This window comes from Lissotriton helveticus, chromosome 8, assembly GCF_964261635.1.
Source record: "Lissotriton helveticus chromosome 8, aLisHel1.1, whole genome shotgun sequence".
NCBI classification, from domain to species: domain Eukaryota; kingdom Metazoa; phylum Chordata; class Amphibia; order Caudata; family Salamandridae; genus Lissotriton; species Lissotriton helveticus.
In genome coordinates, this window is record NC_136069.1 from 1448271672 (window position 1) to 1448297862 (window position 26191).

Below are 26191 nucleotides of genomic sequence, written 5' to 3' on the forward strand. Positions count from 1 at the left end.
GAAAATCCCCACGGGAGGGCGGCAGAAGCCACTGCACACTCTGTGCAACTTTGGTAGCTTTACCCCCTCGGAGTCCCCCGGCTGTCAAGTGACTGGACGCGTCGGAGCCTACAGACGGCTCCGGGACCTACGCAAGCCCGAGGCTCGCCACGAGGCAGGTGGGCCCCTAGAGCTCAGCGAGAGGCGCGGCCTGTACCGGCGGTGGGGCCGAGATCCGGTACGCACTACGGAGGTACATGCAGTGCGCAGTACTTGTGAAACGGGGGCAACGGAGGTGCAGTGCCCCCACTGGCTTCACCACACTGCGAGCCCCACCGCTACTGGGATAGGCGCGATCTATCGGCGCCATACTGGACTGGCGGCGGCCGCCTGCGGAAGGCCTGGGGCTTCTGGCGACCTGGCCATAGACATAGCCTTTCACAGCCTGTGGGCCTAATCCTTGCCGCGACCCTGATGTGCTGGTGACCCCAACAACTTAGTGCTCCTTGCTGAGACCTCGAGGCGCTACTTCTTGGGCTAGTATTCTCGCGCCTTTACCTTGGAGAGCGATCTATTGCTGAACTATACGCTATCTCACAGTGGGCCTCCCTGCAGACCTCCCCCGCGCTTCCCCCACTGCCGGTCGCCTCCTTTGCTGCGAAGACGCCACGGCACAGCAATTAGTGGTGCGGAGATACTGCCCCCTTTGCTTGCTTCTCTCTGGCTGCAGTGCAGATAGCGCCTAGACGAGGAAGCTTCATACCTCACATTGTCGGCATGGGGAAGCCGGACAATCGCCAACCCAAGCTGCAGTTTGAGCCTGCGTCGCAGAAGAAGACGACGCGACACACAGGGGACGCGATGCAGCCCCGGAGCCCGGTCACGGAGGCCTCGACATCGGCCCCACCGACCCCAGATATAGCCACCATACTGCAGGAGATGCGACAGGGCTTTGCAACGGTGGTTGACAAAGTGGATGGCCTCTCATCTAGAATGGACGGGATAGTCCAAAAGATGGATGTGCATGAGGGGCGCATAACTGAGGTGGAACGCAGAATATCAGAAAATGACGACACCACCGCGGCACATGACTCCCGCCTTGCTAGAATGGACAATGTGTTAAGAGTGATTGCCGACAAGAATGAGGAGTTAGAGGCTAGAAGTCGGCGAAACAACGTCCGCGTCACGGGCATTCCGGAGTCGACCAACACGGGGAGGATGGAGTTGTACATAGAGAGACTACTTACAGCGGCAGTGGGGGCAGAAGCTCTTTCGAATCAATTTATAGTGGAACGCGCCCATCGCTCTCTTGGACCTCAGCCCAAGCCTGGAGCCCCGCCGCGACCCATAATCGCACGCCTGCTCAACTACCGGGATCGCGATGCGGCACTCCGAGCAGCCCGAGCAAACCAGAATCTGACATATGATGGTGTGCCTTTCTCCATTTACCCTGACTTTACCCCAGTGGTTCAAGAGCAACGGCGAAAGTTCCTTGCGGTCAAGAGGAAGCTTCGGGACCTGAACATTGACTATGCTCTCTTGTACCCGGCCAAGCTGCAGGTCACCCACCAGGGTACACAGCACTTCTTTCTCAACCCACAACAGGTCGAGGACTACCTTAAGACTTTGCCTAAACGACACAGGAAACCTGCGGACGCTGAAGACTTAAATACATCTGGTCCCGAATAATTACTGGCTGGCTCCCTATGGTGCTTGATCCTGCACACGACTAGATCGTCCTCGCTCCCCTCTTAGCACAGGGGGTCCCATCCTGCTCTGCGGTGGCGGCGGCTGCCCCCGGGGTGCCATGGACGGGTGTCAGACTGCAGGTGGTAATGTATGCCGGGCTCCCACCCCCCTTACTCCCTCTCTGCTCCGGATGGAGACCCTAAGGGTGGAATTGTACGGAGTGGGAGGACTGGGGGTGGTGGAACGTGCGCCTCAGATGACCCCTACTGGGTGTTCCCCAATGACATTGACTTTGGTTTTTTCTTGTTTATTGTTTCCTTGCATTGTTTTGGTAAATGGGTGGGGGGTGGGCCTGGGGTACTGGCGAGTTGGGGATGCTTCAGTGGGTGGGGGGTGGTGGACTGTTTATCTGATGGAATGGAAATGCACTGAGCGTGGTATGGCTCCCTTTAGAAGAGCCGGAATGTCTCGCCCTATCTGGTTGACTACTGTGCACTTTTTTTCTTTCTTTAGGTTTGGTCCTTTTGTTGGGGCTCTTGGGGGGGCGGTGGGTGGGGGGGTGTGTCGGGGGTTCTGTTGGGGTTCTGGTTATAACATGTGCGTGCTGGGTTTTGGACTCCCTCATCTGCCCTGTGGAGGGCTCCTTGGTTGTGGCTGGGGGATGGGGGGGTGGGATGGTTGTGATGTGCATTGGCTGTGGTTAACACGTGACACAGGTGATGGGGGCCCTCCTTCAGTGCTCCGCTCCCTGTTCCCTTTGGGTATCAGTGGGCCGGTTGGCCTAGGTAATGGCCTATTTATTGCTAATGGTGACAGGACCGTTTTACTTGCTTTAATCCTGTATTCATTGTTTCGCACTTATACATGGGTGACACACGCTTAAATGTGATTACTTGGAATGTGAGGGGGCTGGGAGACCATAGGAAAAGACGACAAGCATTGAGTTACCTTGATCGCCATAATGTCCACATTGCTTTCCTGCAGGAAACGCACTTTACATCCCACAGGTCGCACGCCTTTGGAAGTAGGTGGGCCTCTCACACGGTCTTTGCTAACTACTCCTCCTATGCACGAGGTACGGCCATCCTGGTTAAGAAGTCTACCCCTTTTCGGCCTGCTGGATCCAGGGCTGACCCCCAGGGGCGGTATTGTTTATTATGGGGCAGACTGGGGCATATGACGGTGACACTAGCATGTTGTTATGGGCCTAACGTAGATGACCCACAGTTCTTCACTGCTTTATGGGCTGCGATAGTGGAGACGGGACCACAACACCTCATATGGGGGGGAGATTTCAATGCGACCCTGCACCCCCCACTGGATAGGTCACACCCCGCCCCCCACCATTACACTAACGAGCGAGAAGTCCTTCGAGCTACCATGACCGGTAACAATCTCATAGACGCTTGGCGTTCACACTGCGGATCTAGAAGGGAAGGTACACATTTTACAGCGCAAGCTAAATCATGGGCGCGACTCGACTATTTCCTTCTGACCTCACACCTGTACACGGCGCTGATTCACGCGTCGCATCTCCCCAGGACATTTTCCGACCACTCCCCCGTTCTTATTGCGTTGTCTGGCTCTGAACTGGGTCCCCCAGTGACGGCATGGCGTATGCAGCCCGCTATGTTATTAGATTCGGCCTTCCAGGAAGAACTCCGAGATGAATGTCTGGATTTCTTTAAACGCAATAAGGACTCGGTCCAGGACGTTGAGACCATATGGGACGCCTTTAAGGCCACACTCCGGGGCTTATGTATTTCAAAGGGCTCGGGAGTGCTCAAGAGCATACTGAATAGATTACGCAGTCTAGAAGTTGACCTACGTAGTGCAGAAGACCGCCTCCGAGCGGGCCCTGATAATGCAACCCTCGCTACCATACGTGACAAACTGTCGGAATACTCCGAGGAGGCTGCTCGCGAGGTAAAGTTTAGGAACAAGTACTGGGTGGCCAGGCGATATGGAGAGGGTGAGAGACCTGGGAAAGCCCTGGCGGCGACGGTTAAGCTAATGCGCTCGCCAACTGTTGTACTGGAACTTGACACGGCTGAGGGGCTGGTACTCAGGACACCGCACAAATCCTGAACGAATTTGTGCGACACTATGGTGCGCTATACTCCTCTACCAGGACTGGCGAACTCACACTGGACGACTATTTAGCAGACGTCTCCTTGGGATGGTTGAGTGATGCACAGAGAGCCTTTTTGAGCGCTCCGTTTGAATTGGATGAGGTCAGGGAGGCTATCATGAGTATGAAGTCGGGCAAGGCCACCGGGCTGGATGGCATCCCTATTGAATTCTACAAAACATTTATTGACTTCATGGCGCCTGTGCTACGGGAGGTTTATGAAGATGCGCTAGAGGTGGGTCATCTCCCTGCCTCCATGAGAATTGCCCTTATTACGTCCCTGCTCAAGCCGGGTAAACCCGCTGCCTGCTGCGACTCCTATAGACCGTTGTCTCTGTTGAATTGTGACGTGAAAATTCTTGCAAAATTAATTGCAACGCGCATCAGCCTCCTTCTGCCTGACCTGATTCTACCGGACCAAGCCGGTTTTGTCCCTGGCAGGGCGATGTCACACAATCTTCGTACCTTTTTCTCGGTCTATGACTCCATCCACGAAGACCTACCAATGGCTGCTGTTTTTTTAGACGCCACCAAGGCATTCGACTCGCTCGAATGGGACTATGTGTTCAAAGTGCTAGAGCGTATGGGATTTCCGCTTATATTTATTTCTTGGATTAGATTGTTATATACGCATCCAGTGGCCAGGGTCCTCATCAATGGGAAATTGTCTTCGGACTTCCCGATCTCCAGAGGGACAAGGCAGGGTTGCCCCCTGTCCCCACTCCTCTTTGCTATAGCCACTGAACCCCTGGCTGCTAAGTTGAGGCAACATCATTGGGACAGTGCACTCCGCTGTTTTCAGAGACAAATACTCGTCTCTATGTATGCCGATGATATCACCCTTTATGTTCGCCACCCTAGCGACAACCTACATCCCATACTCCGGGAATTTATACGGTTTGGTGCCCATTCGGGAGTCCAAATTAACTGGAGTAAGTCATGTGTCTTTCCCCTTACGGCTTCAACGAGTCAATTTCCGCTAGAGTTCCCACTTGCCTGGTGTACAGGAGATTTTAAATACCTGGGTATACATGTGGAGAAGAGTAGAGAAGAGCTGATTCGTGCTAATTATGGCACTGTGATGGACAAGATAAGTGACAATATATCCAGATGGATATCACTCCCCCTTTCCATGGCCGGGCGGGCCTCATTGGTTAAGATGGTAATACTCCCTCAACTTTTGTATCTCTTTATGAACATTCCGTTTCATCCCGGACCCCATTTCTTTCGGCTACTCCGTTCGGAGTTGCTCCGACTGATGTGGGGTGGGAAGACACCAAGACTCAGATGGGAGATCCTAATTTGGCCATTCTCGCAGGGAGGCTTCGGTATCCCTGACTTTGAGCTTTACTATCGGGCTGCTCAGGCCCACTACGCATACTTCTGGGTGCGTCAGCAGAGATATATGCCTCAATTGGCGGCTGAACACTGGTTGGCCCACCCAACTCCCATTGAAGGCGCACTCTATTCCCAAGTTGAAGGCAGAGACAAGACTCCCACAACGGTGTCTAGCACGGTCACGTCATGGAAATCCATTACTATGCATCTTGACCTACACTTCCTATATGCTCCGCTATTGCCACTGACCTACCACCCACAGCTCCCGCTCCTGCAGGAAGCTGGCTTTCAAAAATTGCTGAAAAGCATCCATGTCACTACATGGGGGGACTTGTATCGTGATGGCACCTTCCGTACCAAGGACCAATTATATGAGAGCATTCAGCCGACATCCCTAGACCTGTTTTATTATATCAGGCTCAGACACGGGCTGCAAGCCATCACACCTGACTTCCCCTGTGAGCCCCCGGTGCTTCTTCCCCTACAAAACATGCTGCTCCACGAAAATCCCAATAAGCTGGTGTCCACACTCTATAAATCTGTCCGCGCTAACACGACCTACACTGCGCTGCCCGCTAGGCACAAATGGGATCAGGACTTAGCCTTGACTCTTACGGATGCACAATGGGAATTTTGCATGCAACAGACCGAGCGCATATCCTCCAATAGCCGTTATAGGATAATTCATTATAAATTCCTACACAGACTGTACCATACCCCAGCGCGCTTACACAGATTTCAGCTAAGGCCTACAGATACGTGTGACAGGTGTGGGGATACTGGGGCTGACTTCCTTCACCTTGCATGGGGATGTGCCGAAGTGAGCAGATACTGGACCCAGATATTTCAAGCAATGTCCAAAATGATACACGAGACGGTGGATCCGTCCCCATTGTTGGCCCTTCTGGGGTATGTTGCACCACTCCAGGCGGCTCACCGCAAATTTGTGGTGCTGGCTATGCTTCTGGCTAAACGCAGGGTGGCCTGTAGATGGGGGAGAGGAAGAGCGCCCAAGTTTAAGGATTGGATGAGCGACATGGTATACTGCCAGGAACAATTGCATACTTACTCCGAGCTGTTGCCACCTACTTCTAGGCCTACTGATATTTGGGCCCCGTTACAATGTTATTTGTTAACTGACCCACTGGAAGATGAAAGCGCTTGAGGTTGGGATAGTGGGACACTACGGTGCCGCTTCCTGGTCCTGAATTTAAAGTCCTGGGCTTACATGTCTGGCTGGATGTACTAGCTTCTTCCCCCCCTTCCCCCCGCCCCCCCCCCCGCACCCCCCCTCCCTCCCTCTCCCCTGCCTCCCCATTTCTAGGCTCTCAGTGGTTGCTCTCACCCCCCTGATGCCGCTCAGGCGATTACCGGTCTACCACCTATGACACAGACGCCCACCATTACTTCAATTAGGGGCTTATGACTTTGCCAGCTGCGTCCCTCCCGCGGCCTGATATACCCGCTCATGCACACGGCATGCGCGCCCCCCCCCCTGGGTTCGCCTAGACACTGCACATGTTGATGTTGACGTTCAATACCTAAAAATGCAAGACACATTGGTTTCACTGTATAGAAGCTGCACTTGTCACTTGGATGCTATTGATTGACGCGATTATGTTCGCTCCAATGTACTTCTGTCATTCTTTGTAATGTATATATGCATTGATAGCGGCCGGCCTCCGGGTTGTTGGCGAGACGCTGTGTACTCCTGACAGTGCTTAATAAATGTTTTGCACCAAAAAAAAAAAAAATCAATTGAATCCTGTCGTACACTAGAAATACTACTACAATTCCAAGTGTACACTGGAGCCTTAGGACGTCTCCCTAAAACTTCATCAGCTAACACCTCTTCTGCACTTCTTGGGACAATTTTCTCTTTTTCAACTGGACAACCGTCCTTCACCTCATATGCTCGACCACTGGTGTCAACTGCATGCAACAAATCGTTAGTCTGAAAGTAAGTCTCTTCATTAAAAAATGGCTCAGAACTTGAAAAATGCTTCCATTCTCCAGAAAAAACATTGCAAAAATTAGTTCTATTAATTAGTCTTTTCCACTTACCTTTCGCTTTCAAAAGATTGATTGCCTTGTCTAGTGTACGAATCTATTGATTACTAAAATAAATATTTTCTTTTTCAATTCAAAAGCCTGATCAACAACAATACTTTCTATTCTTTTTTTTTGCTTATAAAAAGCTGTTTTCCTTTTAGAAGTCTTTACATTTTTTTAATAAATTTAATACAACTCTGTTATAAAACATTCTCTTGCGAATTTGAAGAAACTGATTTTTACGTCTATTACTATAGACAATTTCATCGCTACACACTTTTCCAAAATTCTTCTTTTTAATCTGCTTTTTCTTTGTTCTTACAGATACTTTTTTTATCTTTTCCACATTGTCCACACGTTTATTTCTTTCAGTTAGTTTCTTTATAAAATCCTTTGTTGTCTTACCAGAAGCATTCTTCTTTTTCTCTGTACAATGTTGTTTAGATAAATCTTGTAATTGTGTTTTCTTGGAGCCTGTTTATATTTTCTTCTTTTGGCATCCTTTGTAGGCATGTTGGTTTTTCTTTCTGTAGATAATAACAATCTATTGTGAAGAAAAAAAACATGTTATAGACCACTACTAACATACTACATAGCAATTAGAACAACTATATGATGTAAACACTGGTTCACTTCATAAGTAAGTTTAAGGTACAGCAACAGTGTCTGAACAGAGTAGGAAATCATGCAGTGAGTGCTGTTTCTGACTTTATAGCAGTGCAGTGGTGTTTCAACATTATAGGGGAATTTGCTGAGAATGGTGTTTCAGGGTTTAGAACAGTGCAGTGCTGTTCAGACAATGTAAGGGTTCGTGATGAGATTGATATTTCTGAGTTTAGAGCAATACAGTTGTGTGTAGGCAGTCCATGGTATCATACAAGGGCTACGAGTAAAAAGCACTGGATGTCTTAAAGCCTAACTCATTCCATGAGTACATGTATTCCCATGTCTTAAAACAGATACACCGAACAAGTGATTCTGTCACAAACCAAATTATTACAATAGTACAAAAAGACTCACTTGAATAATTTTTAATTCTAAATCATAAATTTATTCATCAAACATTTCATACTCCAATAAAACCTCCAACATCACTTCATCTGGTATTTCATTAACATTGTCCTCAATTTCCAAATTTGCATCTTGAAATTCAATTTCTTCCACTGCTTCAAATAACTCATTGTCCAAACTTTGATCAAAGAAAACTCAATTTTCTTCATCAATGTCCTCTCCAAAAGGTCCATTTAAGTCCTCTATTACTTCATACGAAATGTGAAATTTGACTGCAAAGTTCTCCTGATTCTGATCCATTTTATATATATGATAATTTTGCGGGACCTTGCAAAAAATATAAACACTTAATGATATCATTTTCACTAACAGATAATAAAAAACTACCTTTATCAATTTCATAGGTACATGTATTCCCATATTTTTAAACACAACAACTACACAAATTATTCTGCCACATTCTTCTGAAATGAAAACTGACTCACACTGTGATCTTAAACAGATAACACTATCCCTTCCAATTCAGTAAAATGATTACTACAATGAAAGGGAGTCTTGCTGGGAATATTCTTTTAGGGTTTACAACACTGCAGTTGTGTTGCAAGAGTTTGGAATATTTTTCTAGGAATGGAGTTTCAGGGTTTAGGACAATGAAGTGAACTTCAAGCAGTGTAGTGAGTTAAGGTGGGACTGAGAATGTACAAATGAAAATTCACTGGAATGATTACTACATGCTACAGACACAGTTGCTTTTGCATTTCAACAGCACACCCAGCATCTAAATTGCACAGCATGAACACAATTTGAAAATTAAGAGGCCTGAAACACATACTGCATAGGACTTTCTACAACTACATCACCTAAACCATGACTCAGTTCATGATTTAGGTGATTTAGCACACAGAGGGAGAGAAAGTACAAACAAAGACAAAATGGTAAAGGCAGAAGGTGCAAGACTACAGGCAGAGAAGGAAAAGATTTAACATGGTAGCGTTGCGTAATACACACCAGCAGCCATATCACAATAGGCCTCTAGAGATGCACATGAGAGGGTGCAGGCAAAGGGTACAGCCAGAGGGAGACAGTTGGTGCAGACAGAAAATACATTTCCAATTTAAACCATCTCACCCTTTCTCTGCACCACCTTTTCTCTGACTGCACCATCTCTCCCTCTGCCTACAGCCCTGCACTATCTATCTAAAGTTACATGCAGAGGCTAAATGGAGCACATAGAGGGGGAGATAGTGAAGACAGAGATAAAATGGTACGCACAGAGGGTAAAAGACTACAGGCAGAAAAAGAAATGATTTAACGTGGTATCGCAGTGTAATACACACCAGCAGCCATATCATAATAGGCCTCTGCAGATGCACATGAGAGGGTGCAGGCAGTGAGAGAGGGTTGGTGCAGACAGAAAATGAGATAGTGCAGACAGAGAGTAAACTGGTACAATCAGAGGACAGATGGTGCAGGGCTGCAGGCAGAGGGAGAGATGGTGCAGTCAGAGAAAAGGTGGTGCAGAGAAAGGGTGAGATGGTTCAAGCAGAAACACAGATTTTGCAAGCAGACACAGACATGGTACACACAGAGGATAAAATGGTACAACAGAGAAGAAATGCTGGAAACAGTGAGAGAAATGTTACATGCAGAGGCTAATTGGAGCACACAGAGGGGGAGATAGTGAAGACAGAGATAAAATGGTACACACAGAGGGTACGAGACTACAGGCAGAGAAGGAAAAAATTTAACATGTAAGCGCTGTCTAATACACACCAGCAGCCATATTATAATAGGCCTTTGAAGATGCACATGAGAGGGTGCACGCAGTGGGAGAGGGTTGGTGCAGACAGAAAATTAGATACTGCAGGCAGAGAGTAAACTGGTACAATCAGAGGATAGATGGTCCAGGGCTACAGGCAGAGGGAGAGATGGTGCAGTCAGAGAAAAGGTGGTGCAGAGAAAGGGTGAGATGGTTTAAGCAGAAACACAGATAGTGCAAGCAGACACAGCCATGGTAAACACAGAGGATAAAGTGGTACAACAGAGAAGAAATGCTGGAAACAGTGAGAGAAATGTTACATGCAGAGGCTAATTGGAGCACACAGAGGGGGAGATAGTGAAGACAGAGATAAAATGGTACACACAGAGGGTGCGAGACTACAGGCAGAGAAGGAAAAGATTTAACATGTAAGCGCTGTATAATACACACCAGCAGCCACATCCTAATAGGCCTCTGCAGATGCACATGAGGGGGTACAGGCAGTGGGAGAGGGTTGGTGCAGACAGAAAATGAGATAGTGCAGGCAGAGAGTAAACTGGTACAATCAGAGGATAGATGGTGCAGGGCTGCAGGCAGAGGGAGAGATGGTGCAGTCAGAGAAAAGATGGTGCAGAGAAAGGGTGAGATGGTTCAAGCAGAAACACAGATAGTGCAAGCAGACACAGACATGGTACACACAGACGATTAAATGGTACAACAGAGAAGAAATGCTGGAAACAGTGAGAGAAATGTTACATGCAGAGGCTAATTGGAGCACACAGAGGGGGAGATAGTGAAGACAGAGATAAAATGGTACACACAGAGGGTGCAAGACTACAGGCAGAGAAGGAAAAGATTTAACATGTAAGCGCTGTATAATACACACCAGCAGCCACATCCTAATAGGCCTCTGCAGATGCACATGAGGGGGTACAGGCAGTGGGAGAGGGTTGGTGCAGACAGAAAATGAGATAGTGCAGGCAGAGAGTAAACTGGTACAATCAGAGGATAGATGGTGCAGGGCTGCAGGCAGAGGGAGAGATGGTGCAGTCAGAGAAAAGATGGTGCAGAGAAAGGGTGAGATGGTTCAAGCAGAAACACAGATAGTGCAAGCAGACACAGACATGGTACACACAGACGATTAAATGGTACAACAGAGAAGAAATGCTGGAAACAGTGAGAGAAATGTTACATGCAGAGGCTAATTGGAGCACACAGAGGGGGAGATAGTGAAGACAGAGATAAAATGGTACACACAGAGGGTGCGAGACTACAGGCAGAGAAGGAAAAGATTTAACATGTAAGCGCTGTCTAATACACACTAGCAGCCATATCATAATAGGCCTCTGCAGATGCACATGAGAGGGTGCAGGCAGTGAGAGAGGGTTGGTGCAGACAGAAAATGAGATAGTGCAGACAGAGAGTAAACTGGTACAATCAGAGGATAGATGGTGCAGGGCTACAGGCAGAGGGAGAGATGGTGCAGTCAGAGAAAAGGTGGTGCAGAGAAAGGGTGAGATGGTTCAAGCAGAAACACAGATAGTTCAAGCAGACACAGACATGGTACACACAGAGGATAAAATGGTACAACAGAGAAGAAATGCTGGAAACAGTGAGAGAAATGTTACATGCAGAGGCTAATTGGAGCACACAGAGGGGGAGATAGTGAAGACAGAGATAAAATGGTACATGCAGAGGGTGCGAGACTACAGGCAGAGAAGGAAAAGATTTAACATGGTAGCGATGTCTAATATACACCAGCAGCCATATCATAATAGGCCTCTGCAGATGCACATGAGAGGGTGCAGGCAGAGGGAGAGGGTTGTTGCAGACAGAAAATGAGATACTGCACGCAGAGAGTAAACTGGTACAATCAGAGGATAGATGGTTCAGGGCTACAGGCAGAGGGAGAGATGGTGTAGTCAGAGAAAAGATGGTGCACACAGAGAGTGAGATGGTTCAAGCAGAGACTAAGCATGGGCGTAAAATACATTCCGCTCGCGGATTTTGCGGATTTTCGGCAAATTCGCAATCCGCGAACTCTAGCGACTTTGCCGAAAATCCGTAAATTCGCACGCAGCGGATTTTTTTTTCTTGGTGATACAATTTTGCGGCGCGCGGCGTTCACTTACCGTCATTCAGCGTTTGCCGAGTTGTTTTTCTCGATATTTTGCGAGTGCTGTGCCATTTTGGATCTTGCTGCGAGATCCCGTGGGAGTTTGGCGACCGCGATTACCTCATCGCGCTTGCCACCTTGCACAGCGAGAGTTTGTCAACGCGAGTACGCCGTGATCACATATCGCGGGAGTTCGCAATTGCGAACCCGTAGATGCGGCGGGCAGCAACAATCTCGCACTCGCGAAAATAAAAAATTTGCAATTCTGCACAAGAAATCCACCAGCAAGCAGCATAAACCTTCTGGAAATTATGATTTTTATCAGAATAACTTGTCAGGTTGACATTTGCCTGCACTTTTTTTTGGCAAGGAGTCCATTTGGGGGGGGGGGGGAAGGAAGTGCCCCACAGTCTCCAACTTTCTGTTCCTGTCCAGCAGGCTCCTCCCAGTGCTTTCTTCATGTGCTGGTCACTTTCATTCGGATTCTTCACCTGGAAGGATTACTTTTTGTGGATGCTGCTGGATAATTGGATTTGAGGCCATTTTGACTTTCTTTGGATCACTTTTGGATTAGAAATTTCACAAGTAAGTTTGTTTGGGGCATTACAGTTGCTGCAACTACAATTTTGGAATTTTCGATTTTTGGGCTGTTGTTGGGGCCTTTTGCCCAGGGGTACTCAGTGGTGGGTGGACTGAGTCTTTCTGTGGGGTGTCTTGAATGTAAACATCATGGATGGCATGGGATTTTTCTGATTTTTCTGTGTTTTTCAATTTTTTGTGGTGTTCATGGGGACAGGCCTTGTGGGTGGGGGCCATTTTGAGTGCTGCTACAGGCAGGCCCTGGCCATGTGCTGGGAGGCAGGGGGCCATTTTGAATGCAGGCAGTGTTCTTAGGTCTGCAACCATTTTGCCTAGCTTTCAACCTTTATGCCCAGGGGTAGTGAGTGTTGCATGGGCCTAGTCTTTCTGTGGGGTGTCTTGAATTTAAACATCATGGAGGGCCTGGATGGCTTGGGATTGTGCTGATTTTTCTGTGATTTTCGTTTTTTTGGGCTGTTGTTGTGGCCTTTTCACCAGGGGTAGTGAGTGGTGCATGAGCCTAGTCTTTCTGTGGGGTGTCTTGAATTTAAACATCATGGAGGGCCTGGATGGCTTGGGATTGTGCTGATTTTTCTGTGATTTTCGTTTTTTTGGGCTGTTGTTGTGGCCTTTTCACCAGGGGTAGTGAGTGGCGCATGGGCCTAGTCTTTCTGTGGGGTGTCTTGAATGTAAACATCATGGATGGCATGGGATTTTGCTGATTTTTCTGTGTTTTTCGATTTTTTGTGGTGTTCATGGGGACAGGCCATGTGGGTGGGGGCCATTTTGAGTGCTGCTACAGGCAGGCCATGGCCATGTGCTGGGAGGCAGGGGGCCATTTTGAATGCAGGCAGTGTTCTTAGGTCTGCAACCATTTTGCCTAGCTTTCAACCTTTATGCCCAGGGGTAGTGAGTGTTGCATGGGCCTAGTCTTTCTGTGGGGTGTCTTGAATTTAAACATCATGGAGGGCCTGGATGGCTTGGGATTGTGCTGATTTTTCTGTGAATTTCGGTTTTTTTGGGCTGTTGTTGTGGCCTTTTCACCAGGGGTAGTGAGTGGTGCATGGGCCTAGTCTTTCTGTGGGGTGTTTTGAATTTAAACATCATGGAGGGCCTGGATGGCTTGGGATTGTGCTGATTTTTCTGTGATTTTCGTTTTTTTGGGCTGTTGTTGTGGCCTTTTCACCAGGGGTAGTGAGTGGTGCATGGGCCTAGTCTTTCTGTGGGGTGTCTTGAATGTAAACATCATGGATGGCATGGGATTTTGCTGATTTTTCTGTGTTTTTCTATTTTATGTGGTGTTCATGGGGACAGGCCCTGAGGGTGGGGGCCATTTTGAGTGCTGCTACAGGCAGGCCCTGGCCATGTGCTGGGAGGCAGGGGGCCATTTTGAATGCAGGCAGTGTTCTTAGGTCTGCAACCATTTTGCCTAGCTTTCAACCTTTATGCCCAGGGGTAGTGAGTGTTGCATGGGCCTAGTCTTTCTGTGGGGTGTCTTGAATTTAAACATCATGGAGGGCCTGGATGGCTTGGGATTGTGCTGATTTTTCTGTGATTTTCGTTTTTTTGGGCTGTTGTTGTGGCCTTTTCACCAGGGTTAGTGAGTGGTGCATGGGCCGAGTCTTTCTGTGGGGTGTCTTGAATTTAAACATCATGGAGGGCCTGGATGGCTTGGGATTGTGCTGATTTTTCTGTGATTTTCGTTTTTTTGGGCTGTTGTTGTGGCCTTTTCACCAGGGGTAGTGAGTGGTGCATGGGCCTAGTCTTTCTGTGGGGTGTCTTTAATGTAAACATCATGGATGGCATGGGATTTTTCTGTGTTTTTTTATTTTTTGTGGTGTTCATGGGGACAGGCCATGTGGGTGGGGGCCATTTTGAGTGCTGCTACAGGCAGGCCCTAGCCGTGTGCTGGGAGGCAGGGGGCCATTTTGAATGCAGGCAGTGTTCTTAGGTCTGCAACCATTTTGCCTAGCTTTCAACCTTTATGCCCAGGGGTAGTGAGTGTTGCATGGGCCTAGTCTTTCTGTGGGGTGTCTTGAATTTAAACATCATGGAGGGCCTGGATGGCTTGGGATTGTGCTGATTTTTCTGTGATTTTCGGTTTTTTGGGCTGTTGTTGTTGCCTTTTCACCAGGGGTAGTGAGTGGTGCATGGGCCTAGTCTTTCTGTGGGGTGTCTTGAATTTAAACATCATGGATGGCCTGGATGGCTTGGGATGGTGCTGATTTTTCTGTGATTTTCGTTTTTTTGGGCTGTTGTTGTTGCCTTTTCACCAGGGGTAGTGAGTGTTGCATGGGCCTAGTCTTAATGTGGGGTGTCTTGAATTTAAACATCATGGAGGGCCTGGATGGCTTGGGATTGTGCTGATTTTTCTGTGATTTTTGTTTTTTTGGGCTGTTCATGGGGACAGGCCATGTGGGTGGGGGCCATTTTGAGTGCTGCTACAGGCAGGCCCTGGCCATGTGCTGGGAGGTAGGGGGCCATTTTGAATGCAGGCAGTGCTCTTAGGTCTGCAACCATTTTGCCTAGCTTTCAACCTTTATGCCCAGGGGTAGTGAGTGGTGCATAGGCCTAGTCTTTCTGTGGGGTGTCTCGAATTTAAACATCATGGATGGCATTGGATTGTGCTGATTTTTCGGTGTTTTTCTATTTTTTGGGGTGTATAACTGAACTGATGTTCCTCTGTCTTCCATTGCTTTTAGGTGCACAAGACTCAAGAGAACCACCAATGCCAGGAAGAAGTCCTGCAGCGGTGTGTGTGTGCAGCATAACGTCACGCGACGTCACGTCTGGACACAGACAACTCTGTAACTCGTGCAACTGCGGCCTGCTGTTCTGACCTGCTCTGAAGAAGATGGCCCCAAAAAAAGTTCCCCATAGCTCCTCTAGCAAGAAAGTTGCCAGTAAGGAGCAGAAGAAGCAAGTTACCAAGGAGACTGGTGTGCCGGCCGCCACATTTTTTGGGAGTAAAAAAAAAAGTACGCCTGCAGCAGCAGCGGGATCTGCTGGCGACCAAGCTGGGAGCAGCACCCCCGCTCCATTGGGCTCAGTGCCACCACCACCACCACGCCAACGTAAGTCCAAGCCCTTGAGTGCTGCAGAGGCACTTAGTCTAGTTGTTCAATCACCATCGACCAGTGATGTTGGCTCATCGCAAGAAAGTAGCAGCAATGTCCCTCAATCAACATAGGTTGTTGTAACTCATCTGACGAGTGTTGAACAACCACAGCCGCAACAAAAACCACATGTGCAAGTACAAGCCCAAGTACATGTGGAAGGAGAGGCAGCGCAAGGAGATGCGCAAGCAGAGGTGCATGGAGAGTCACAAGTGCCCACAATAGTTGTTCCTCCCGAAGTAGGGGCACATCAGGAAATCGACAATCAAGGCGAGGTATCATTTGAGGAAGCCACTCCTCCTGATGATCATTCATTGTCTTCCACACCCCTAGCAAGGAAGAGATCAAGGGTGGTGTCTACATCTTCTTCAAGCACACCTCCTTCTGATGATACGGATCAAAATTGGGAACCAGCACCACTGCCGTCTGAGAGTGAGGCACACCATGATCTGACAAAGGTAGTTAAGCGTAAAAGGAAGCTCGTCCAAAGTCTCAGAGTTATGGAGTGTGATGAGGCTCAACAAGAAGTGGCGGATACTGCTGCTGATGAAGACTCTCACAACGAAGACCCAGTCATCATAAAGGTCACTTCAGCCCCAGCGGGCATGCAGCAAACAGACATTTTGACCCTAGCCCGAAAAGCTGCTGAGCGTGATGATGATGTTGTTGACGAGGAGGCAGTGGAAACACCACAATCATTGGAGTTAACTAGTACACCAACACGTACCGCTTCCATATTTCTTCCTCGCCAGAAGGGACCTCCATCCACCTCGACCTCAATTAGTGGTGGTGAAAGTGCACAACGTACTAAAGTTCGGCAATCCACATCCTCCACTTCATGTGGCATTAGCAGCATGACCACCACCACCAGTATCGCCGCCTCCCCCGGCCCCGACAGACAATTCAAGTCCCCAGTTTGGGACTTCTTTAGTGTTTGCCCAAAAAAGGAAAATTACGCCATTTGTAGCATTTGTAAGCTTGCAGTTAGTCGTGGTAAGTTTGGTACCAACTATGGTACCAGAGGCCAGAGAGGTCATCTTAGGAGACAGCACACTGTCCAATGGTTTGCGCACCTAAAGGAGATCAAGGAAGCCCGAATTGGAAGTCAAGAAAACGTTGATGTTTCATCTGATGATGACGAGGAGGAAGAAGACGTGTCAAACACTTCACTTACACCCAGTACCCCTGTCAGCAGCACACCCCTTGTGAGGCACACTAAGAGTGTGGGAGCGCGTGAGACACCAATGCGAAAAAGTCATCATCATCCCGTAAATGCTTGGTCCGGGGCAACATTAGAACCATATGAACGCAACCACCCACTGACGTGTCTGTATAACACTAAGCTGGCTAAAATGCTAGCTCTGGACCTTCTCCCTTTTTCTTTTGTAGAAGGGGTTGGTTTTCTAGAATTAGTGGCAGCGCTCTGCCCTAAATGGAAGGTTCCTAGCCGGTTCTATTTTGCCAGAGTTGCGGTTCCAGCACTACATGAGGATGTGCTGGAGGTGATTGGGGCAGCTTTGCAGAAGAGTGCTGTTCACACTATACATATGACAACAGACATGTGGACCAGTGGCGCAGGCGCTGATTACATGTGCATCACTGCACACTGGGTCTCTTTTTCAGGGGTTAAAGCAAAGCTAAATGCAGGTGTTGACCCGGACCAAGTTTTTAAAGCTGCTCGGAAACATGCAACACTAGCCATGTTTGGCTTGGAGAAACGTCATACAGCAGAAAACATTTTGAATGAGTTTAACACAAAGGTGTTTCACTGGCTGTCCCCAAAAAAACGCCAGATTGGTTATGTTTCCACGGATAATGGCGCCAATGTAGTTAAGGCCATGGATCTGGGTCACTATTTCAGAGTGCCGTGTTTGGCGCACTGTATAAACCTGGTTGTTAAAAAATTCTTGAGTGATGAAGACGGTCCAGCGTGCGAGGTAATGGCCAGCTGCCGAAAAATGTGCCAGTGAAAGCACTCATCCAGGAGGTGGCAACACGTTGGAACTCAACTTTCTACATGCTTGAGCGTCTGTATGAGCAGTATACGGTACTCGATCACTATTTCTTAAAACAGGGTACAGCTCAGAAGGACCTGAGGATGGATGCGGCGCAATGGGACCTAGTTAAAAGCCTGACAGACATGCTTCGTCCTTTTGAGGTCTTCACGCGTGCAGTCAGCAAGGAGGACTGTAATTTGGGAAAAGCTATCCCATTGTTGTGCATGCTGGAGCACCAACTGAAGGCGGTGTCTTCAAAAAGATGAAAAAAAACAAGACCCTTTTGTGTTGGCGGAGAAATTATTAGAGCGCCTACGTGGTGATGAACGTCTTAAAATGATTCACTCAGAACAGCATTGCATTTGTGCTACTATTCTGGATCCACGCTACAAAAAGGCGCTGGCAGGCCAAGCATTCTTTCCTTTTGCTGATGAAGATGTTACAAAGTACAAACGTTGGCTAGCCTTGTCAGCCAAGAGGTTTGAAAAAGAACGGCAGGATATTGAAGGAAAAGGCAGTACATCAGCATCAGCATCAGCAGGCCATCCCCAGTCAAAACAATCCACTTCTGCACCTGTGGCTGTGGCACAAGTGACCTCTCAGCCGTTAAAGACACCGGCAACCGGATCATCTGCACCAGACACAACAGTAACATTGGATGCTGAAGAGGATTGGCTAACTTGGCTTGGGTTTGGTTCTCAAAAGGTCACAGCAAAAAGTAAGCAAAGTGGAAGAACCTTTGAGGACCTTGAGTCGATGGTGCAGGACTATCTGAATGACTCAACAGAGGTCTATGTTAATGCTGACCCATTGGCGTATTGGCATAGGAAAAAAGAATTGTGGCCACAGCTCTCCAACCTGGCTATAAACTACTTGTCTTGCCCACTTGCAAGCGTGTCTTCTGAACGTGTTTTCAGTGCTGCTGGTGGCATTGTAACTCCCAAACGGAGCCGCCTCTCGCCCAAAAATGTGGAGAGGTTAACAATGTTCAAGATGAATCAGCACCTCATACCACCAGATTACAAAGTACGAGAAAGCACGCCGCATGAAGACGAGGAGGACAGCAACGTAGATGAGGGAATTTGTTCTCTGTTCGGTGACACTGACCTCACCCTGCCTGAATTCGCAGAGTATGATGACGAACTCTTATTCTTATTCCCTGACACCGAGCCCTGAAAATGAAACAATGAATCAATAACTTTCTTTTTCGTCCTATTCACTTTTATTCCTGTGTGTCTGTCTTTCTTTGTTTTGCACAGTTAATTTAATTCAAACTTTAATCACCTAATCACAAAAAACAAGCCCATCAGCAGAACTGTCTTCACTTGTTTGCTTATTGATTTGAAGGTGCCGCAGTCTGCATTCCTCAGGTTCACAAGTTCAGAAGAACATGCTCCTCTATCCTCCTCCTCCAGACTCCTATTTCCCTCGAAGCAGAGGGCTGGATTACGCCCAATGAAGAAAGACTCAGCACTTGTGGGGGTGTTCTACTTCTTTGCGGGTGAGTTGACGGCTCTGGGGCCATTGCTGGGAAGCTCTAATACCGGATAAAAGTGGTTTGGACCAAATCGGAGGCGGAAATTTTTTGCCGTTTTTGCTGACTTGCTTGGTTTGGACAAAATCCATGCAGAATTTTTTTTGTTGCTATTTCTGACATTTTGCTCAATGTAGCGTTTTCGGGGGCCTGTTTGGGGGGCTTCCTGCTGTTTGTCGGTGGGTTTCGGGGTCTGGGAGCACTGCTGGCTATGGATACTTTAGTTTGCAAGAGGTTTGAAGCAAATCCATGGTGGCAGAGGGGAGTTAGGGCCTAGCTGCAGAGCGCGCGCGGAGTGATTTTGGAAATTGGCAAGAAAATGACTAAGTGACCATTTTTGTACTTTTGCTTTTTGGCTGTTTGGGGGTCTTTTACTAGTTTTCTCCTGGGTTGACGGCTCTGGGGCCATTGCTGGGAAGCTCTAATACCGGATAAAAGTGGTTTGGACCAAATCGGAGGCGGAAATTTTTTGCCGTTTTTGCTGACTTGCTTGCCTTTGAGTTGCTCTTTGGCGGGGTTCCGGGTGTTTGTGGGTGAGTTTTGGGGTCACTCTGGGAGCACTGCTGGGACAGTCTAATCTTGATTGCATTTGCTTTTCAGGAAATCCGTGGTAGAAAACGGGAGTTATGACCTAGCTGCACAGCGCGTTTGGACCGAAGGCCGAGAAATATTGTAAGTATGAGATTTTCCTTTTTGGCTGTTTGGGGGTGTTGTGCTTTTTTGCGGGTGGGTTGGCGGGTCTTGGGGCATTCCCGGGAAGGTCTAATACCGGATAGAAGTGGTTTGGACAAAATCCATAAGGAAAAGCCTTTTGGCACTTTTTGTAACTTAGGGTTCGTTAGGGTTATCCCTAGCAGCAGGATTGCATGTGTTTCGGGGTGTTCTAGATTTTTGCAACTGAGTTCTGGGGTCTTAAAGCACTCGTGAGATTGTGTAATTTTGGTTGCAAGTCATTTGAAGAAAATCCATGGTGGGAAAGGGGGGATTTGGCATAGTTAAAGAAAGCCTTTGCCACTATTCTTAACTTAGGGCTCGTTAGGGTTAGCAGTATTTCTATTGCATGTGTTTGGGTGGGGGGGTTTTCGAGTCTTAGAGCGATGCTGGCTATGGATACTTTTGCTTGCTTGCAAGTGGTTTGAATACAATCCACGGTGGGTAAGGGGGTATTTGGGCCTACTTTTACTTTCAAAGTACGTTTTGTCACCAGTTTTCTGCTAGGCCTCGTTTCTGAGATCTGATTGGGGGTCTTCTACATTTTTGCGACTGGCTTTAGTAAGGGTCTGGGTGGGAGCACTGCTGGGAAGGTCTAATTTTGTTCTAAAACACAGTTTACAGTACACCTAGCTTGAGGGGAAAGATCCGCTAAATTGATTTGCCCATACTTATTTATCCTTCAAAAGGTGACTCAGACAGAGTACGCACTTTCAAAAATATTGTACTGTCTATTAGGAAAATCAAAGTGTGACTTTTTGCAATACACAGCGTACATACCTTATATTTATTTATCAGTGGTGTTGTAATAGCACTTCCTGTTTTTCGTTCAATAATTACAGGCCGGGTTTCAGTCTGTGCAATGGGGAAAAAAAGGATGGAGTCAGGCTTCACATTAGCGAGCCGCAATTCAGCATCCGCCAGGCAGGCAGTGGACAGGGTGTCTTCTGGTCACCAACATTGATGGACGAAGCGTCAGCTGGAATGGAGGAGTGCCTCTAATAAGAGGAATTGTTTGCTGCATGCAACTTACTTACCAAATTCAACAGGACAACTACAACAACATACAGATACAGTATCCATTGTTTTCTTCTATGAGTGTGACTGCATTTCTTGGATCTCTCTCTGCTTTTAAATTGATCCCTACAGCCATTCTATAGGTTTTACTTCGGCTAATTTTTAAACCTAATTTAATGTAAGAAGTGTTTCTCTGAGTGCAGAGATAGGCAAGTGAAAACGCTGCAGCCCTGTACTGTCGCATTCTAGTACTACTTACTTTTCAGTAACAATGCATGCAGTAGGGCATGCACTTCCATTATGTCACTTAAAAGATTTATGGTTAGCTTTGTACCCAAAGATTTCTTTATCTTCAATTATTGTTTGTCCATGCTGTGCTTTTTTTTTCTTCTCTCAACAAAACCTACCCAAAAAGAAACTCCCATTCCCATCCATTTTCCAAACCCTAACCCTCTTCCCCCGGGCTGTGTGGTTTTGCTTGATGTGTGACTAAATGACATCAATAATTCCACACACTTGCTGGGGAGGATAAGGTCATAGCAACAGGCTGGTGAAAGAATCCGAGGATATATTCTAGACTTACTCAGCTTCAGTACTATTTCTTGTAGTAGTAGCCAATGTCAAATAAATTCAACGCAATTACTAGTTATACTTTCAATACTTTACCATTTGTTAGGCTACATTGTGGCACTGTTCTAGTGTACTGTCACCTGCTATATTCTCTATCGTACCGTTGTAATGCTACAGTAAGGACAAACCAGGTTTCATTTTCTTTTTTTCCATAGGCATGCAACTGCCACTGTGTCACACCACTAGTACCACCGCAATGAAGACATTTCATCTGCCCAGGATTGCCAACCTTAATCGCCATTTCCCGTGGAGCCAGCCCTGGGCCTAGCCGTACTTTCAAACACAAATTACAGGTAAGATAAGCGTTTGGAAGGAGGTAGTATAATGGAGTATTAGGACTAGATGAGAGATTGACGGTAGTACTACTAAAGTCCTAGGACTCTTCAGGAAAACAAACTTACTGTTAAACCCCCACCCACCAGACTCAAAAGCAGTAAAAGACGGGTATGGTCAGATAAAGTTTCAAAAAGTATATTTTTGTAGCCCTAACAAAATAATCTCCCTCAAGACCCTCCCTAACCCCAACGATTGTCTTTCAAAAGTCCCAAAAAGAACCCAACTCCCAAATCCCACCCCCCAAAAGTCTCTAAAAAAGGGGCAAGGGACACTACGACAGGATGCTGTTCACTGTAGCGGCCAGGGCATCATACTCCTTGCGGAGGGTGGCATGGTCGAAGCGGAGGCCCTCCACCAAGTTCTTATAGGTTAAGACCTCCTGCTCCAGGTAGGACACTCTGAGGGATAAGCGGCGCTGGCGTGCCTTGCAACTCTTGTGGGGGGCAGCTGCTGTCTTTGCTGCTTGGCGGTGGCGGTTGGCTTTGGTAGCCCGGCTCCGTACCGCTGGAGCACTGCGCTGGCTGGCAGCCCGTGGGGGCACGGAGGAGGATGCAGCTGTCCCAGTGGATGTTGTTGTTGTACCGGTAGACTGCGTGTCCTCCTCCTCCAGGGCCACCAGCCGCCGATATTCGGCGACAGTGGCATCCAGCCTCCGTTGCCGGGCCATTCGAGCCAGCTCCCTCCTTGATGGTCTGTTTGATTTGGAAGGAGCAACTATATGAAGAAAGAAAGACATAGTCTGTAACCAATGCTCCTTAAGATTAACCCAAAATGATTGAGCAGAAAGTTGTGTCACAGTACAAGTAGCAAATTGAAAGCACAGTACATAACTATTGAGGACAGTATCTATCTAACCTTCCACTTCTTCATCCTTGCTCTAACATTAGTGGGAGTTTAAGGAACAAATTCTACGAGCACTATGGACTTCCATTACAGTCGACTATGACAGTACACCAGTCTTATTCTTCTTCTTCTCTCTTGTTTAGGAAAAATTGGTAAATTATCTTATGCAAGCCGGCATAATGCCAGCGCAGTGAACTTGCACCCGAGAAAAACAAACGCACACCATGATGAGTGAGACAGACTTGCGTTACTGTACCGGTCCAGTACATGGAGGTGGTGAAGCTCTTACTTTTCTATTATGGGTGGCACTGAGAATACTCTGTTAAAAGGGCTACTGCTTAATTAATTTAGCTTTTACCCTACAGTGCAAATGAGTACTAGAAAATGAAGAAGCTAAATAATCTGATTATCTATCACTTCACATGGGATGTATTTGATGACATATGGGATGACTTTAGGTGCGTTGCTTATTATTGGGTGAACAGTGATACACCCACACATGAATGACGTACTACTACTAAACTAAAGTTATTAAGAGAGGTAGGGAGTGTCCACCGTAATAACCGGATATATGCTGTGCTTGCAGTTGCAATACAAACTACTGCTACTATTCATGGAAGTATTTGGACAAAATTACAACTTCTTTTCCTTGCCTTTTCTACTCTTTCTAGATACACATATGCTATCTAAGAGTCAGATAATATCATGATCCAGGCATCCATCCATTCAAAGTATATGCACACATACAGTTTCTGTTTCACCCACCCAGGCTGTTCTCGTTCCAACCATCCTTGCTTCATCATTCACCCAGCCATGCACCATACCATATTCTTTCCTTCCCAGCCACCTCGGGAACCAAGCAAACACATATCATTCTTCTTTGCCAGTCATCATTACATTTCTCGTCCTTCCACACTTACTTACACCCTTCTTTCGCTTTTCGTTCATCCCATCCATCAAGTTCATCTCAGATCTGATTGGGATTCTTCTCGCCAAAAACTTCACAGCTAAGTCGAAGTACATTTAGAGGAGGCTACTACCTGGTTGATTTATAATACACCCGTGCAGAAAGCACACTCTGCAGTCTTCAATCTCAATAAGTAAGGAATATATAGCTTACCTCTGCCCGCCACCACCGTGTGAACCCTCACAGGCACGTCCGGCACTTGCACCGCCTCCTCCCCAGAGTTGTTCCCCTCGTCCAATACCACCACCTCCACGCTGGCCCCGCCACCAGATGTTCCACCTACAAAGTACATTTAAGAATGTTAGAATACACCACTCACTACTATATAATATTTGGTCTAGGAGGAATAAAGAAATGTGAAAAAACCAGAATACAATGTAATAATTTGTGACTGTCTCTACTCTAAAGTAAAAATGTCCCTTTTTCCAGGGAAGGCTGTTGTCTTGCTGCACTTTTTGGCACAACTGATGAATGCTTGCTTTTTATTTTTAACACGCACCACTTTTTCTCCTAACAGACAGAAGCTTGACTTCGAAGAACACGAGCAGGATCAAGTTCAAACCAGGTGAGAGCTCGGCTCGACCACAAGAAATGTGTCCAATTAATCGTCAGCACTAAGCACCTTTCCATTTTCAGTTAAACGTTTAGTTTTATGACAAAGTTGATTTTAATAAATGTGTTTACTTTTAATAAAGCTTTTAAACTTAAATAGACTCTGTGGTTTTTGGTCCTCCAGACTAGAGTGGATGAGCTAAAGGTTTTGGGATTTTTGCAACCATGAGTCCGTGCCTCTGACACTTCTTGACTCTGACTCCGTACTCTTGTCCTGCGTTGGATAATCTAATCATCATTGGGGATCAATCATCGGTGACTTTGGGAGCTAAATGACTCTGCCACACTATCTAGTCAGTAAGGAGATTGGGGGTTCAACTACAAAGTCAGTTATCACTGAGGTATGTGGAAAGTCTAACAGCACAGCACCTATTATAATTGATAAGCTAAGCAATGCATTATTTAGTGTCCATAGTTCTGTTTGTGCAGATTTGTCCCTGCAACAGTAGTAGAATGGATTGTCCTACCATCCAAACCAAAAGTAAAGTAGTATCTTATTCTTTCTTGGTGGTCATTCACCTTTTTATTGTTGGCAATTGTCAAAGCATAAACATTTAGAAGACTTGAAAAGACATTATGGACAATCCCAGAGGACTGCCAAATGTGCAATCTTAGTTAGCTACACAGACAGACTAATAATAATAATCTAGTAATACCACAGGGAGTCATAGTCGAGGCAGGATAAGAATTTAGATCCAGTCTACAAGAAGATCAAAGACGATTTAAATAAAATCTAATGAGGAACGCTAGGAAAAAATAGGTACTCTATATTAAAATTAAAACTTACTGGGGCCAGCAAAGGAGCCCTCGCCTGCCCGATCCTGGCCTGCATCCTGAACAGCACCCTTCTCCTCCTCCTGTGTCCTCTTGCCCCTGGGGGGAGCTGATGAACAACATGAAAGAAAGAAAGACCAGAAAACATGGATGATATTTGTCAACCAAATCAAACATTTCAAAAGAACAATAACAAAATATTTTGGCGAAATAGCAAATAGACAACTATTCCACGGGATATATTGACCGATCTCATGTGGTCTACTACGTTATTAGTATTGCTTGATTTGCGGACCGTCGACTTGGAAAGTTCTTATGTAACTCACTAAACAAACTACTAAAAACGTTCACCTAGGACTGGCAGGCAGCAGTCCGCAGCACGCGAAGTGACAGACAAAGTCCATCGTGATTGCAGATCAGTGAATACTCAAACTATCAATCCACCACCACTATTTCTTCCTATCGCCATGTGTACAAAGGAAGGACTGGACTTGAGTCTTTAGGGGCTGATTTAGAAGCCCCTTGCGGCTCTTTTGCTCCATTGTTGCGTGACTTTTGTGATGCAGCGGCAGAACAAAAGAGGTGCCATGGTGCGGCGTATATTAACAAGGTGACGCATATGGGAGATGCATCACGTTGTAAAGCCCTGCGCCATCAGGGGGCGTTCCGGCGCAAGGGAGGGCGTTCCTGCGCAGGAACGCATCCTAAAAGTGGCTGAGGGACATCTACAAGATTTCAATCAGTCACTTTGAGGACAATGATGCGTGACTCAAACCCTGCGCCTGCTTGACGCAGCATTGGGGAGATAGGGCACCCCAGAGCATTGCTGGAGCTGCACCATCGTTGCGACGCAACTCCAGCAATGCGCCGCCTTTAAGGCACAGAAGCGTAACGCTTCGGTGACGTTTTGGGCACATGGTGCGCTGCATTGTAAATACGGCGCACCATGGGTGGTGGTGGCGTGGCGCACAATTACTGGCGCATCCCTGCTACTTTGCAG